Source organism: Schistocerca serialis, chromosome 9 (genome assembly GCF_023864345.2).
Source record: "Schistocerca serialis cubense isolate TAMUIC-IGC-003099 chromosome 9, iqSchSeri2.2, whole genome shotgun sequence".
Lineage (NCBI taxonomy): Eukaryota > Metazoa > Arthropoda > Insecta > Orthoptera > Acrididae > Schistocerca > Schistocerca serialis.
The window spans coordinates 286,280,745-286,295,199 of NC_064646.1; the positions used below are offsets into that span (position 1 = coordinate 286,280,745).

Below are 14,455 nucleotides of genomic sequence, written 5' to 3' on the forward strand. Positions count from 1 at the left end.
GATTTTCCCGTGAGTGTACGGTGAGTATCGAGTAAAACATCAAATCTCCTACATCGCTGCGGACGGTAAAATATCGTGCAAGAATGGGACCAACTACGACTGAAGAGAATCGTTCTATATGACAGAAATGTAACCCTTTCGCAAATTGCTGCAGATTTCAGTGGTGGGTCATCAACAAATGTCAGCGTGCGAACCATTCAACGAAACATCATCGATATGGGCTTTCGGAACCAAAGGCCCAATCGTGTACCCTTGATGACTGCACGACACAAAACTTTATGCCTCGCCTGGGCCCGTCAACACAGACATCGGACTGTTGACTGGAAATTTGTTGTCTGGTCGGATCACTTTCGTTTCAAATTGTATCGAGCGGATGGGTGTGTACGGATATGGAGACAACCTCACGAATCCATGGACCCTGCATGTCAACAGGGGACTGTTCAATCTGGTGGAAGCTCTGTAATGGAGTGGGACGCGTGCAGTTGGAGTGATATGGGACCCCTGATACGTCTGCATACGACTCTGACAGGTGACATGTACGTACGGAACCCTTCCTGATCTAATGCATCCGTTCATGTCCGTTGTGCATTCCGGCGGACTTGGGAAATTACAGCAGGACAATGCGACACCCCGCGAGTCCATAATTTATACAGTGTGTCTCCAGGAACACTCTTCTGAGTTTAAACACTTGGCCACTAAACTCCCTAGACATGAACATTATTGAGCATATATGGGATGCCTTGCAACGTGCTGTTCAGAAGAGATTTCCATCCCCTCGTACTGTTACGGATTTATGGACAGCCCTGCACCATCCATGATGCCAGTTCCCTCCAACACTACTTCAGACGTTTGTCGAGTCCATGCCACGTCGTGTTGCGACACTTCTGCGTGCTCGCGGGGTCCGTACATATTAGGCAGGTGTATCAGCTTCCTTGATTCTTCAGTGTATAAGTGTGCACTATCACAGAGCAAAATGACAAAATCGGTGAGCTGTTGGCACTTCTATTCATTAATACTGAAGTTACTCTCCAGGTGAAAGCCAGAAATGGTAGGTCATGAGCACTGTATTTGTCTACATCTGTATCTACATATATATTCCTTACGTCACTGTGCCGTGCATGGCGGAGAATACTTCGTACTAATGTAACTGCTGCCCTTTCCCACTCGTGTATTGAGCAAGGAAAAAATGACTACATGCTTCTGTACGCATCCTAATTTCTCGTATCATATTCACGCTGGCTGGTGAATGGAGTCTGCTTTAGTGATGCACTTTCCCAGAATCCTTCCGAGAAATCTAAGTCTTCCTTTTCCCTTCCCTAATCCTGATTTTACATGTTCGTTCAATTGCACAACACTGCTTAGTATTATATTACTATATACCAAGTATAACTAACAAGAATGAATCCGACTGCAAAGAAACAATAGTAAACGAATGTCAGCACGGCCAGATAGCCGTGACACTTGTCAGGAAAGTTTGCTTTGCCCTTGGAGGGAAATTTGCAGATGATTGGTTGACGCGGCGACGCGGCAAGCCCTCACCTCAGACTTCGCGACGTCAGACTGGGTCGAGGACGGTGGGTAGTTTTACTACAGGCGTGCGACTCCATGTAATGACACGATGTGTGATTAGAGCTTGCGTAACAGACCTGCAGAACCTGCAGACGAAATTCAATAGCCAATTGAACGCATAATTGCTGTTCATGGAATCGCTGTTACGTGTCTCTAATGATAGAAACTCAGGTCGAAACTGCGTACTGACGCAACTGAGATCCCGTGAAACAAGAGCATTGCATTTCATCCTGCCTCGTTTAAATGGCCTGGTTCGAAAATACGATGAGGCAATGAGCGAAATAGTCATGTACGAAGGTGCCAATACTGGGATGATAAAGAGGCAGAATTATTCATTATTAGGTTAAAACGTTATTGTTGACCTTTTGCATAAGGGATGGGATACCATTTCAAGTGCAATGTGTTTCGGACTTAAGTAATCCTATCTTACTACATTGGTCCGAGGTGTCAGAAAAGTGCTGATGCCTCATGAAATAGGAATTTCGTACAAGACTACCACTTCGAAAATGAAATCCGCTACCAAAAAAGAGAATTTCAGTGTTAATGGCCATGTTTATATCCCCAGATTCACTTCCCGTTTTTTTTTTTTAAATAAAAAGCGGTGTTACCTTTACGAGTATCGACGCCGCACTGAGCATAATTCGTTCTGACAAGGGAACCTCCCAATCGCACCCCCCTCAGATTTAGTTATAAGTTGGCACAGTGGACAGGCCTTGAAAAACTGAACACAGATCAATCGAGAAAACAGGAAGAAGTTGTGTGAAACTACAGAAAAAATAAGTAAAATATACAAACTGAGTAGTCCATGTGCAAGATAAGCAACATCGAGCTTAGTGTCAGCTCAGGAGCGCCGTGGTCCCGTGGTTAGCGTGAACAACTGCGAAACGAGAGATCCTTGGTTCAAGTCTTCCCTCGGGTAAAAATTTTACTTTATTTATTTTCGCAAAGTTATGACCTGTCAGTTCGTTCATTGACGTCTCTGTTCACAGTAATAAGTTTAGTGTCTGTGTTTTGCGACCGCACCGCAAAACCGTGCGATTAGCAGACGAAAGTACGTTCCTCTCCAATGGGAACCGAAAACATTTGATCGCAAGGTCATAGGTCAACCGATTCCTCCACAGGAAAACACGTCTGATATATTCTATACGACACTGGTGACGGCATGTGCGTCACATGACAGGAATATGTTGTCGACCCACCTAACTTGTACACTTGGCGAATGGGTAAAAAGATTCTTCTACCTTGCCCGATTTAGGTTTTCTTGTGGATGTGATAATAACTCCCAAAAAAGTGATGAAAACATAAGAGTTTGTCACATAAACTGCAACAAATGAATGCAACAGTTTCACAGTCACACAGTTTTCCCTGTGCTCTGTCAAAACATATGTTTTTAACGTTTTCCAATTTTTTCCGTGTGTAGACCGTCAAATCCTGCATATGTCCAAGCAAATCTCAACTGGAATTTTCGAGATCGAAGTTGATTGTGTGCGTGCCTGAACTTTGATAATTGACACACGTCAATTGCTAGAAAATAAAAAAGTTAAAATTTTTACTCGAGGGAAGACTTGAACCGAGGTCTTCTAGTACCCCAGTTGCTTATGCTAACCACGAGACTATTTTTTTTTTAATCTCATTTTGTTCGTTAGTGTTCGTTGCAATTGTTCGTGGCGGACGTCCCCAGACGCCAGTTGAAGTTCATTATTGATCGATTAACTCAGTTTTTTTTATTACAGAGGGTAGCTAACCCTCTGACCGAACACGCTGAGTTACCGTGGCGGCAAGACTACGGCGTTCCTCAGATCACATTGTCCTTGATGTGGCTTATGTTACACATCGACTACTCAATTTGTATATTTTGCTTATTTTTTTTCATAGTTCGACAAAACTTCTTCCTGTTTTCTCGATTGATCTGTGTTCAGTTTTTCAAGGCCTATCCACTGTGCCAACTTATAACTAAATCTGAGGGGGGTGCGATGGGGAGGCTCCCTTGTGAGTGGAAAGATTGGTATGCAGACCTATGCGATTCATACCAGAGTCGTTGACCAGAAAACATTTTTTCGGATGGGTGAATCTCTGTTGTCATATGAACAACTACTTACAGTATGTTCAACAATATATTTATTATTGGTTGCACACGTATCATTTTGAAATATACTTACATTGAAATTTACTTATATTGAAGAGATGCGTTGGTAGTTGTACATAGCGCTTTCACCTTTGCTCATTTTGATTTTGTCTGCCGTGAAGAATATCCATTTTGTCAGATGTAACGATGATACCGTTAATACTTCTATTCAGGATACTAAAACTAGGTTTTAAGTCAGAGTTGGTGTGGAAAGGAACAAGAATTTTGTAGTATGTTTAAAGCTCTTTTATCTTTGCACCTAGGTATCGGTACAAATCGTATTTCTTTTCCTAGGAATTTCGTATTATGCCTAGCACAACTGTTTTCAGTCTGTCACGCAGCAATAACTTACTGTGTATCAGATGGTGTAGTCGGTGTAAGACTATTGCAGTGTTAAGTAAAAGAAGATAGCACAGAAGATGATAAAACATGGGTAAAATGGTATATTAGTATCGTGTTTGCTTTGCATTAAAAAAACTGCAATATGCAAGAGAATATTTTTTTGTAGAATGATACATAGAAATAAGAGTGCACATGTGCATCCTTGTTACTGTTTGACGACTCTAAACTCGAGGCCTTGGACTTCACTTTTAGCATACTATGTAAACGTTCCGTGCAATCTACTCTCTCTCTCTCTCTCTCTCTCTCTCTCTCTCTCTCTCTCTCCCCCCGAATGCTGTTGGGATGTTAAACACTACTCTTCCTTCCTTTCCATACAGTCGCAAAATGTGATATTTTTATAAACCAATTAACGTACAAACGTCGTAACAATATCTTGTGAACGTGAACTACGGAGCAGTCACCCGATAAATACTGTCTAGCCGCCTCGCGAGCAAAGTACGGGTCACACAAATGGCGTCGTAACCGGTTTTCACCTGTTCCCATAAGATGCTTTGAATATGGCACAAAGTATCTCATGAAAAGGATGCGTACTGAACTACCTTTAAAAAAGTCGAAACTTTTTAATGGTTCCATTCGTTTGATCTGAAGCTAAAAAGGTTCGGTAAGCATATGAATATCTACCAGAACAGCTTCTTCATTAATGTGCAAACGAAATAGTTTGGACAGTGCCTGAATGTAAGGGAACACCTGCGGATACTTGACACTGAATTCAATAACTGCAAGTGGGACAAGAGTATTGGTTGCTACACGATACTCCCCTTCCCTCGGCTAACACTTTGTCTGCGGTGACGGAATGTAAACATGCCGCTCGGGAACGACCTGCCTCGGGGTCTCGGCTGCGCCGTAAACCAGCCGGTTAGGCGAGGCGTGTCGAGGAAGTCTTCTGCGTTGTGATTGCCTAGCGTGTCTCCAATGCTGTCGGTCTTCATCAGCACTTGCGAACTGTACAACAAGGGTTCGTGACTGCCCGCAAACTGAAGAAGTCGTGCCCGGCGTTTTATGGCTGCTGCCGCACCGCCGGACGTCACGCGACAAACCAACGCTCCGCAGAGGAAGAAACCGCAGCGAGACAGAAGCTTCTGCTGGAGCTACACATAGTGCGTCCCGACCTGAACTCCCTGAGGTCAGTGTCAGACAGTTAGAGAAACAGCATTTTCGGGAATGGAATGTAACAAGAGACCTCTGTCTCTAGCGCCATGACAGGAGAATTGAGCCGCACAAAAATTTCACATCCCAGTTGTCTTGCGAAACGTTTCGCTCTAAACGGTGACAAGCAACATACCACGATACCTGCTTACATACATTGTCATTAAACAAATGAAGTACTATTTAAAAAGATATATTCATCAACAATTCAATAATTACGCCTTATGTTTACAAGCGCTCAAAAATTCTTATTTCGATACCTTCAAGCATTTATGAAATATGTTTGTTCGCACTGCCATGTTTAATCTGAATAGAGCACAACGAAAGAGATTTTTATGGGTTCCAAGAATGTTGTAAATATTAGTATTTCGGAAGATTATATAGTGGGTCAGCCAATCTCTGAACAAAAATTTGCCCAGAATATCTTAATTCTAAATTATTACAGTCTCGTAGAAGTTGCAATTGCAGTTGGTACCATTTTACGGTTCCCACCAATCTGGTATCGTAAGCACTGGATGTAAAACGTGACATTTAGTACCTACATGGCATGTGACGTACCATTTGGGACCTTAAAATTGCAATTAATTAGTTCATAAACTATAAAAGGCGTCATTCGAATAAAACATGTAGTAGTAAAATTTACGATGGTTCAGTAACAGTGTAATATATTACCCCTTTTGTGTTCTAGGGCTGAGGTACCTAATTTGATGACTAACGTAGGCGCTAATAGCGATGTTCTTTTCAACAAAGTGTGATTTACAGAATTATAATAGTCCAACTGGTGGGCGCCATTAGTTTCCCAGAAGTTATGCGGAGTTAGTCGACCTTCTGTCACACATTTTAATAGCATCGCTAGTGCGACCAGCTTTAACCTCTCTGTAATGCCGAAATGTTGTCTTTAAAAATGAAATGCGAATACATAAAATATAATTCAGACATTAGTGAAACACGAAACACGAAAACGACTTGATTTCGTTAGAGGCGATATATAATTAAAAACGCACATTAACTAAAACTTATGTCTGGAAGGAACTGTAGAATTAAATTTTGAAGATAAAACTGATTTAATAACAGAAAATACTAGCTTATATAAATTCAGAACATGTAACATAAGTAGCTAAATTAATGTTTGAGAGAATAACAAATACAGAAAAAGAATGATGACCAACAAATCATGCTATATCAAAAATTCACCAAAATAATTGCTAACAGACGTAGTTTAAATAGATAATCTAAGCAGCTTTCTCTTTCTTGTAGATACACACGAATGAAGTGGAACAAAGATCTACAATAGAAATAATAATGAGAAGAGCTTATAAGTTGAATTATAATACCTGCAACAAGAAGTGCACGTCTAGTAACAAAAACTAGAATGCTTCGCTAAAAGAATTAGACCAGAACGTATCTACACATTTAAAAGCTAGTAGTAGGCTACGTAAGCTAGAGAAGCAAAAAGAAGAAATAGGAGAAAAGTAAAAATACGTTCAAAACACAAAACGATGAGGTAACAAGGAAAAAAGGTGGGGAAAAATAAAATTAATTTTTCTGGATATATTTACGGACTCACTGAGGACGTATCAGCGAGACTAACAAACGAGTAATTTTAAAAGAAGAAATAGCCAGTTATTTGGATCACAGAAGCAAATATCAAGAAAGAATGGTCAAATAAATGGAATTAAGAAAGGGCTACCACATTAAAAACAAAATACTCAGTTTAGGCACCTGTGCATAAAACGGTACGAAATCTGGAGCAGTACAAAAAGTATAAAGTAAGTAAAAATATGGAATAATATGACAACACACAGGAAAAGCAAGCTAGAACCTAGAAATAAGATAAACTGAAGGTGAAATGTGATCGTTCGTTAGATCGTTCGGACAGCAAAACATAATGAGGAGAAAGAAAGTAATTTGATGCGGAACTCTATGCAGATAGTTAAATTTAATGCTCGAAAATATGAAAGCGAACTGAGATTCATGATAATTGAAGGATCAATATACGTCATACTAAGCCAACTTAAGTTACGTGACATGGAAATCATTGGAAGAGGACAACAGAAAATGAACTAGAAATGAAACTTACCAATCGCCATCTTTGAGAACCAAGGTTGTTTAATCCTGATCAAAATAAAGTTGTACATCACTTCATTCACTAGTAAAAAAAAAATACGTCGGTCACTGTTTGTGGAGCTGTCACAAATTTCCACGAATCCGCTGAAGCACTGCCCCTGACCAGAGCTGGAACAACAGAAGGCTGTTCGGTTGAGATCCGACTGGCGTGGCGACGCTGCTGCCACCTACCTGATTAGTTGAGAACCCTGAAACCGGAGCCGTTAAAGTCGTGTTTGACGCTGAAGGTGAACCAACATTGGAGACAAGTTCACAAGTCTATCGCCGCCCTTGTGCGATTGTCGTTCGTCCATGTATTATCGTGAAAAATGCTTCAACCATTGGAGGTAGCACTGTTAATGGTGTCTTCGGTAGCTGAACACAAATCAATCGTGTTCACAAGTGTTACGTAAGATATGTCGTTGAATTGGTGACTATAGCATCAAGGGAACCAACCCCCGAACAGTAATTGGCCTGAAGGTGAAATCCATATCTAGTATTGTCAGATGCTCCGATTATTAGCGGTGTTAACACGTATTGCATAAACCTTATGCGGGATGTTAAATGTTTAGATTTTTGGTCACTGCTAACAATTCCAAATACAGGGTGATTCAAAAAGAATACCACAACTTTAGGAATTTAAAACTCTGCAACGACAAAAGGCAAAGCTAAGCAATATCTGTCGGCGAATTAAGGGAGCTATAAAGTTTCATTTAGTTGTACATTTGTTCGCTTGAGGCGCTGTTGACTAGGCGTCAGCGTCAGTTGATGCTAAGATGGCGACCGCTCAACAGAAAGCTTTTTGTGTCATTGAGTACGGCAGAAGTGAATCGACGACAGTTGTTCAGCGTGCATTTCGAACGAAGTATGGTGTTAAACCTCCTGATAGGTGGTGTACTAAACGTTGGTATAAACAGTTTACAGAGAATGGGTGTTTGTGCAAAGGGAAAAGTTCTGGACGGCCGAGAACGAGTGATGAAAATGTAGCACGCATCCAGCAAGCATTTGTTCGCAGCCCAGGAAAATCGACTCGCAGAGCTAGCAGAGAGCTGCAAATTCCACAATCAACTGTATGGAGAGTCCTACGAAAAAGGTTAGTTATTGGCACTTATCTGTCTGTAACTACCTGAACGTCAACTACCCGAGGCGATGGATCGGCCGCCAGGCAGCCCGTGACAGAGCACTTCATCACTATCCTCCAAGAAGCCCTGATCTTACCCCCTGCGATTTTTTCTTATGGGGGTATGTTAAGGATATGGTGTTTCGGCCACCTCTCCCAGCCACCATTGATGATTTGAAACGAGAAATAACAGCAGCTATCCAAACTGTTACGCCTGATATGCTACAGAGAGTGTGGAACGAGTTGGAGTATCGGGTTGATATTGCTCGAGTGTCTGGAGGGGGCCATATTGAACATCTCTGAACTTGTTTTTGAGTGAAAAAACCTTTTTAAATACTCTTTGTAATGATGTATAACAGAAGGTTATATTATGTTTCTTTCATTAAATACACATTTTTAAAGTTGTGGTATTCTTTTTGAATCACCCTGTATAGTGTTAGTTGACTTCAGAAATGGTCGAGCACGTGTCAGTTCCGAAATGAGATCTGAAGGCGACGATGATGGTAACCAAGAAAGTTAGAACGCTGTGGCCTCAGAGGTTCCGAACAGCCGATGAACTAACTGACTCCTCAGCGCATGTCGGAACTGTACATTTCAAAAACAATCAGCCGCATCCCTTCCGATGGTGTATTCGTACCACCACGGCGCTGTCTTCTGAATAGCGATATTGTCTCAACTTCTTCCCCTCCCCTTTCGACCACGGATTCTCCAGTCACGCCAATCATTGCGTTTTTGACTTGTGCTGAACTTTTTTCTATTACAAGCCTTGAGTTCGCATTCGAAAAATGGTACTTCTGACTATAGTCATACGAGTCTACCTTCTTTTTCATTATACATTATAAGGAAATACTTACGTAATTATTGGAAATTTACGTCGTTTATTTGTTATTGTCGTATAGTTCTCTAATCCGCTAACTTTTTGAATCTCCAGTCCCTAAGTTTGTTTTCTCCAAATTGAATGTGGTTAACACTACTGTCAACCACACCTCTAGACATTGTCTTTACTCATGGTCCATTCATGAAAGACAGCTTTTCAGCGCTTTTACGCAACAAGTTGCTGAGAACAAATGGTCAAACGCTAACAGATCGTCGAATTTGCTGTATATACGGATGACAAAAACATAAATGCATATATTCAGAAATGCATTATGATTCTAACCAATTGCACAGACATCTTTCATGCCGAAAGCAAATGATCGAAATGACTGCACTACATGAGTAGAACTACATTCGGAATGCGATGATATTGAAGGTTTGGTGCAGGATGCACATCTGAACCCATACAAGTGACCTGTCACAGACAAAAGACTTTCAGAAACTCGCATGTTTGCATTTGCTTAATACAGCAGCGGTTCTTATTATCTGTAAAATGAATCAGACGTGTTTCACAAGATAAGATGTTTGCATATTGATCGAAATCTCAAGCTTGCCTACAGCATACACAGCATACAAGACACCTGAACTGATTTCACAAGTGGATCTTATGAACTGTCCCTCTTCAAATTCCTTCGTAGTTCTGTGCCCGAACATGAATTTACTAAAGCTGCAAGGGGCAATTCCCAAAAACACTTGCAAAAATCGTTTTGAAGATTAAAAGATTTCAGAGTGCTGTTAAGTACACATTTTAAACATTTCAATAAATGTCGGCCGCGCGGGATTAGCCGAGCGCTCTAAGGCGCTGCAGTCATGGACTGTGCGGCTGGTCCCGGCGGAGGTTCGAGTCCTCCCTCGGGCATGGGTGTGTGTGTGTGTGTGTTCGTCCTTAGGATAAATTAGGTTAACTAGTATGTAAGCTTAGGGACTGATGACCTTAGCAGTTAAGTCCCATAAGATTTCACACACATTTGAACAACAAATGTCATTTGTAACTGAGTGGATTGCGTATTGCTGTGGCAAACACGAAACCGCAGGTTCGGGTTTCTCTAATATCTTACTTAAATTTTTAAATTTTCTGTAATATCTTACTTAAATTTTATGCTTACTATCGAATGGATGCGCTAATTGTCAAATACTGAATCTTACTTTTAGCAAAAATAACGTTTTCCTATTTTAGTTACTAACTGCATGAAGATAAATTAAAATTTCATACAGCGATACTACATGTCTCATCGCTAGATGAAGAAACTATATACAACAATAGTGTTCAACTTCTAAAAATAGAAATGTATTTTATTTTCTGTTTGATGCATCAAATTTTAATATATTGTGAATAGTCAATTTGAGCTCGGACTCAAATGAAGTTGACGGTGATAGGAGATTAGAGAGCAACTTTCCTTCCTTCTTTCATGAGACGTCTTCATTGCAGTACCAAACCAAATTTCGCAGTAGAAACTTTTTTTTCTTTTACCGCAGCAACATAGCTCCTGCAATAGAGCATCTGCAAAAGTCTCCTTGTCGACATCGCCCCACAGGAGAAAGCGGGTTTTCCCAAGTGAACGAGAAACAAAGGTTTTCGGCCAAAATGTTGCAAAAATACGCTGGCAGAAGTAACGGCGCCCTAGAAATCGCCTGGCTCGAAGTGCACCGTCACGCCGCCTATGAGACACGGCCCTTCGCTTAGCCGCTCTGCTTCGGCAAGTGTCGAGCGCCGTGTTTGCTGAACGCTAAGACATCGTCACGACGTTGTGTCCACACGCGCCACCAGATGTAGCTCTGTCGCTATTACGCTTCGGTATACGGCAGGCGCTAGAGCTAAATGTGTTAAGTGTGTGTGGCGCTTAAATTGAGCTATCTACGCTCCACTCCCACCGGCAACGTAACGATGTTAGGCCAACGTTTGTACTACGAAGGCGAGCAGTTATCTGGCTAAACTCGAATCTTGCGCTACTCGAGACCAGTCTCGCGCGAGGATCGAAAAGCGAGACGTACCAGTTCCTCGCTTGCCCACGCGCGGAATACTTTCCTTCTCGACGGAGAGAAACCATTGTAGGAAGAACGACAGCAACATTCGCTCAAGTTATACAATTCAACAAACGCCTCAGGCTGAAATCTAAATGACCAATATTAGTCTTTAACTTCATTACGACGCAAGAAGTGCTGCATTATCAAGTGGTGGCCATTTATAGCGCTCATATGTTTATTCCCGTTTCTACGTCTTACTCAGGTGCGACTATTTTACCAAGTCATAATGAAAATCCTCAAGTGAATCTTAGTGATTGTGGAGTTTTCGCTTCGAAATATGCAACTCCGCGCTATGTCAGATCATGACGAGAGAAGTGAGCCGGGTTTCTTAAGCAAGACAACGTGCGTGCGTTACATAGGAAAGCCAAATAGGGTATCGGGGTGAGATGACGCTTCCCAAAGCAGCCGGGCTCTACATTTGACCATGGCGTCAATGGCGCCGAGAGTCGAGGTCAACGGAATAAGAGGAAATTTCCCAAGGCGCGTGATGGAAGAATCCCGGGTAGGATATAGAGAGATAATCAAACGTTAAGGCTATTCCATGTCGAGAGAAGGGTAGAAGGGAATGCTCCAAAGAGATGGAAGAGGAACGTCTGCAGTCAGTCATGCAGTGAATAGAGTGAGTAATCAGTTCCAGTACCGAGCATCCAGACCAGAGGGCAGTGACGCTCCGCAGCAGCTTCATCCAGGACCAGACGCTGATGGACTCTGATGGACAGACAGTAAGTGCAAACTATCCAGCGTTTTACAGTATTCGTAGGGAGTAGAGCTGAACAGTGTATCACTGTCTCAAAGAGGTAGAATAGCGGAATTTCAGTGAATGGCACAAACAAGTTACTGCTTGGTACTTGTCTCTTCTACGAAAGACAAAGTGCCGGATGAGTACTAGAGAAGTAGTGCAACGTGTTGGTGATTCATTAGTTAAGCCAGCTCACCGGCAGTTTGCAGACCAAGTGACAACCGAGCACTCGTCTTTGATAGAGAACTTTTCTAGTAATTATTGGAAGCATCTGACATTCTAATAAGGAGTTTTGTTCAGACACCTCACTAGGTAAATGTGTTCGCTAGAACAATCAACTGATTAAAGAAAGACTTGCTGCTTCAGGCAACCATTCCTGTCTTCTCCACGAGAGTTGCCATTCTTCTGTAACCTAACCCCCTCCAACCGAGGAGATTTTCTTCCTTTCATCTCCGCTATAAAGGCTGATTACAAAGCAAACCAAATTCACAATGTCGTTAACGTCCTGATGGATCACGCAGGGGAAGGAACCTGTGCCGGGCCGCCATAGCAATGGTTAGCACGCTGGACTCGCATTGGGAAGGACAACGGTATAAATCTCCGTCTGGCCAACCAAATTTAGGTGTTCCTCGATTTGCCTAAATCGCTTAAGGTAAGTACACGGTTGGTTCCTTTGAAAAGACCCTGCTGAATTGCTTCTCCGCCCTTCAATACCATAGTCTATACTCCATCTCTAATAACTCTGTGATCGACGTGATGTCAAATGCCACTTTTTATTCCTTTGCAAAAATTTATCAGAAATAAAAATCTAAACAACCAAAATTAAAATATGCGAAGGAGATTTATTCATAAAATGTGTTTAAAATATTTTACAACCATCCAGTTCTTGAGCAAGTCACAAAGTCAAAGGCGCAGCCACCTTCCCAGATGTAAGCAAGGGCCTTACCTGCTATACGTGCGCTGCTACTCACATGCCAGCGATGTAACGAGTTGCGTGAGCTTCTCGGAAGATGCTGAGCTATCGCGGACTACATACCTTTCCGTCGAGATGTAGGCCGTGAGATACGTCTTGGGGGACACGTAGCCAACAAGCCGACCTCCACAGGACGATCCGGTACCAGAAGGCGTTAGGCAAGTCCCTTTCATGGCAGTAAAGGACCCAGTGGACCGTGAAAAGAGAATGTGCCATTCCTGCTATTCGATATGTAGCACAGTTTGCCTACACTAAATAAATTGAAACGGTATTACTTCTTGATATAGAGGAGAAATGGAAAATTAACGTAGACAGCCGACCGCTGTGGCCGAGCGGTTCTAGGCGCTTCAGTCTGGAACCGGGCGACCGCTACGATCGCAGGTTCGAATCCTGCTTCGGGCATGGATGTGTGTGTGGTCCTTAGGTTAGTTAGGTTTAAGTAGTTATAAGTTCTAGGGGACTGATGACCCCAGTTTTTAAGTCCCATAGTGCTCAGAGCCATTTGAACCAATTTTTGTAGCGCCTAGAACCGCTCGGCCACTCCGGCAGGCTGTGTGTGGTGTTCAGGCTGTCTATATGCGAACTGATTCCCTCTAACAGCCTCAGAAACAGGATGCACAGTTAGTCAACTGGATGACAGGGCAGAAGCTGTGAGCGAACGATACGAATTATCGAACAGTTATATTCCAAGACCACTCATGAGTTTTTCCCCACTGTAAAATATAGCGGAGTAACCATTGTAGTCTTAAAGCAAAATTCTTAGCATAGTTAAGTTCTGTGCTGGCGCTATATGATCTCGTTGTAGTGCCTCGAGCATGAATGAGGGGCTCAGAGGCTTCACACCGTGTGCCTCCCACTTCGAAGTACAACACAAAATGCAAAATAATAAAATGAGTAGTAATAACTTTAAGAGTCTGATGAGTATAACTGTATGATGACTGCGATGTTATATGCAATAGTGCTAACTGTAGACACTGCAGCAGAAAAAAGAAACATTGTAGCTCTGGTCCAGACAATGCCTTAAACAAAGTGGCTACAGATAAAAGTTCCATCTGTATCTGCTTGTCTCTGTAGTTTTCCGTCTTACGCCACTGCTGCGGTCATGGCCAATCCCCCCTCAATCGCAGGTCGGCCGTAGTATGCAAATATGCTCGGTTTTGCCGAAGGAAGCGTGTTAAGGCCACGCTGCTCAGTGCGTCTTATTTCACCCGACGTCGCCACTCTGTTATTTGTAGTACCTTTGTGTGTGTGTGTGTGTGTGTGTGTGTGTGTGTGTGTGTGTGTGTGTGTGTGTGTGTTTCGCACTGTCGCCTTAGTTACACAAGGCGAGGGCGCACTTGCGCAAAGGTGGGCGTGGCAGGTGAGGTACCGCTG

The 14,455-nt window shown here is 42.4% G+C and overlaps 1 protein-coding gene and 1 long non-coding RNA gene across 2 annotated transcripts in view; one reads left to right on the plus strand and one right to left on the minus strand.

Annotated features, from left to right (window-relative positions):
- The window catches only part of LOC126419239 (uncharacterized), a 549,653-nt gene extending 542,128 nt beyond the window's left edge, over positions 1–7,525 (minus strand). The window contains exon 1 of the long non-coding RNA XR_007575945.1: positions 7,323–7,525. This is a non-coding gene — a long non-coding RNA (uncharacterized LOC126419239). The remainder of the gene's footprint in view (positions 1–7,322) is intronic.
- The window catches only part of LOC126419238 (scavenger receptor class B member 1), a 417,921-nt gene that overhangs the window by 166,140 nt on the left and 237,326 nt on the right, over positions 1–14,455 (plus strand). The window lies entirely within an intron of this gene.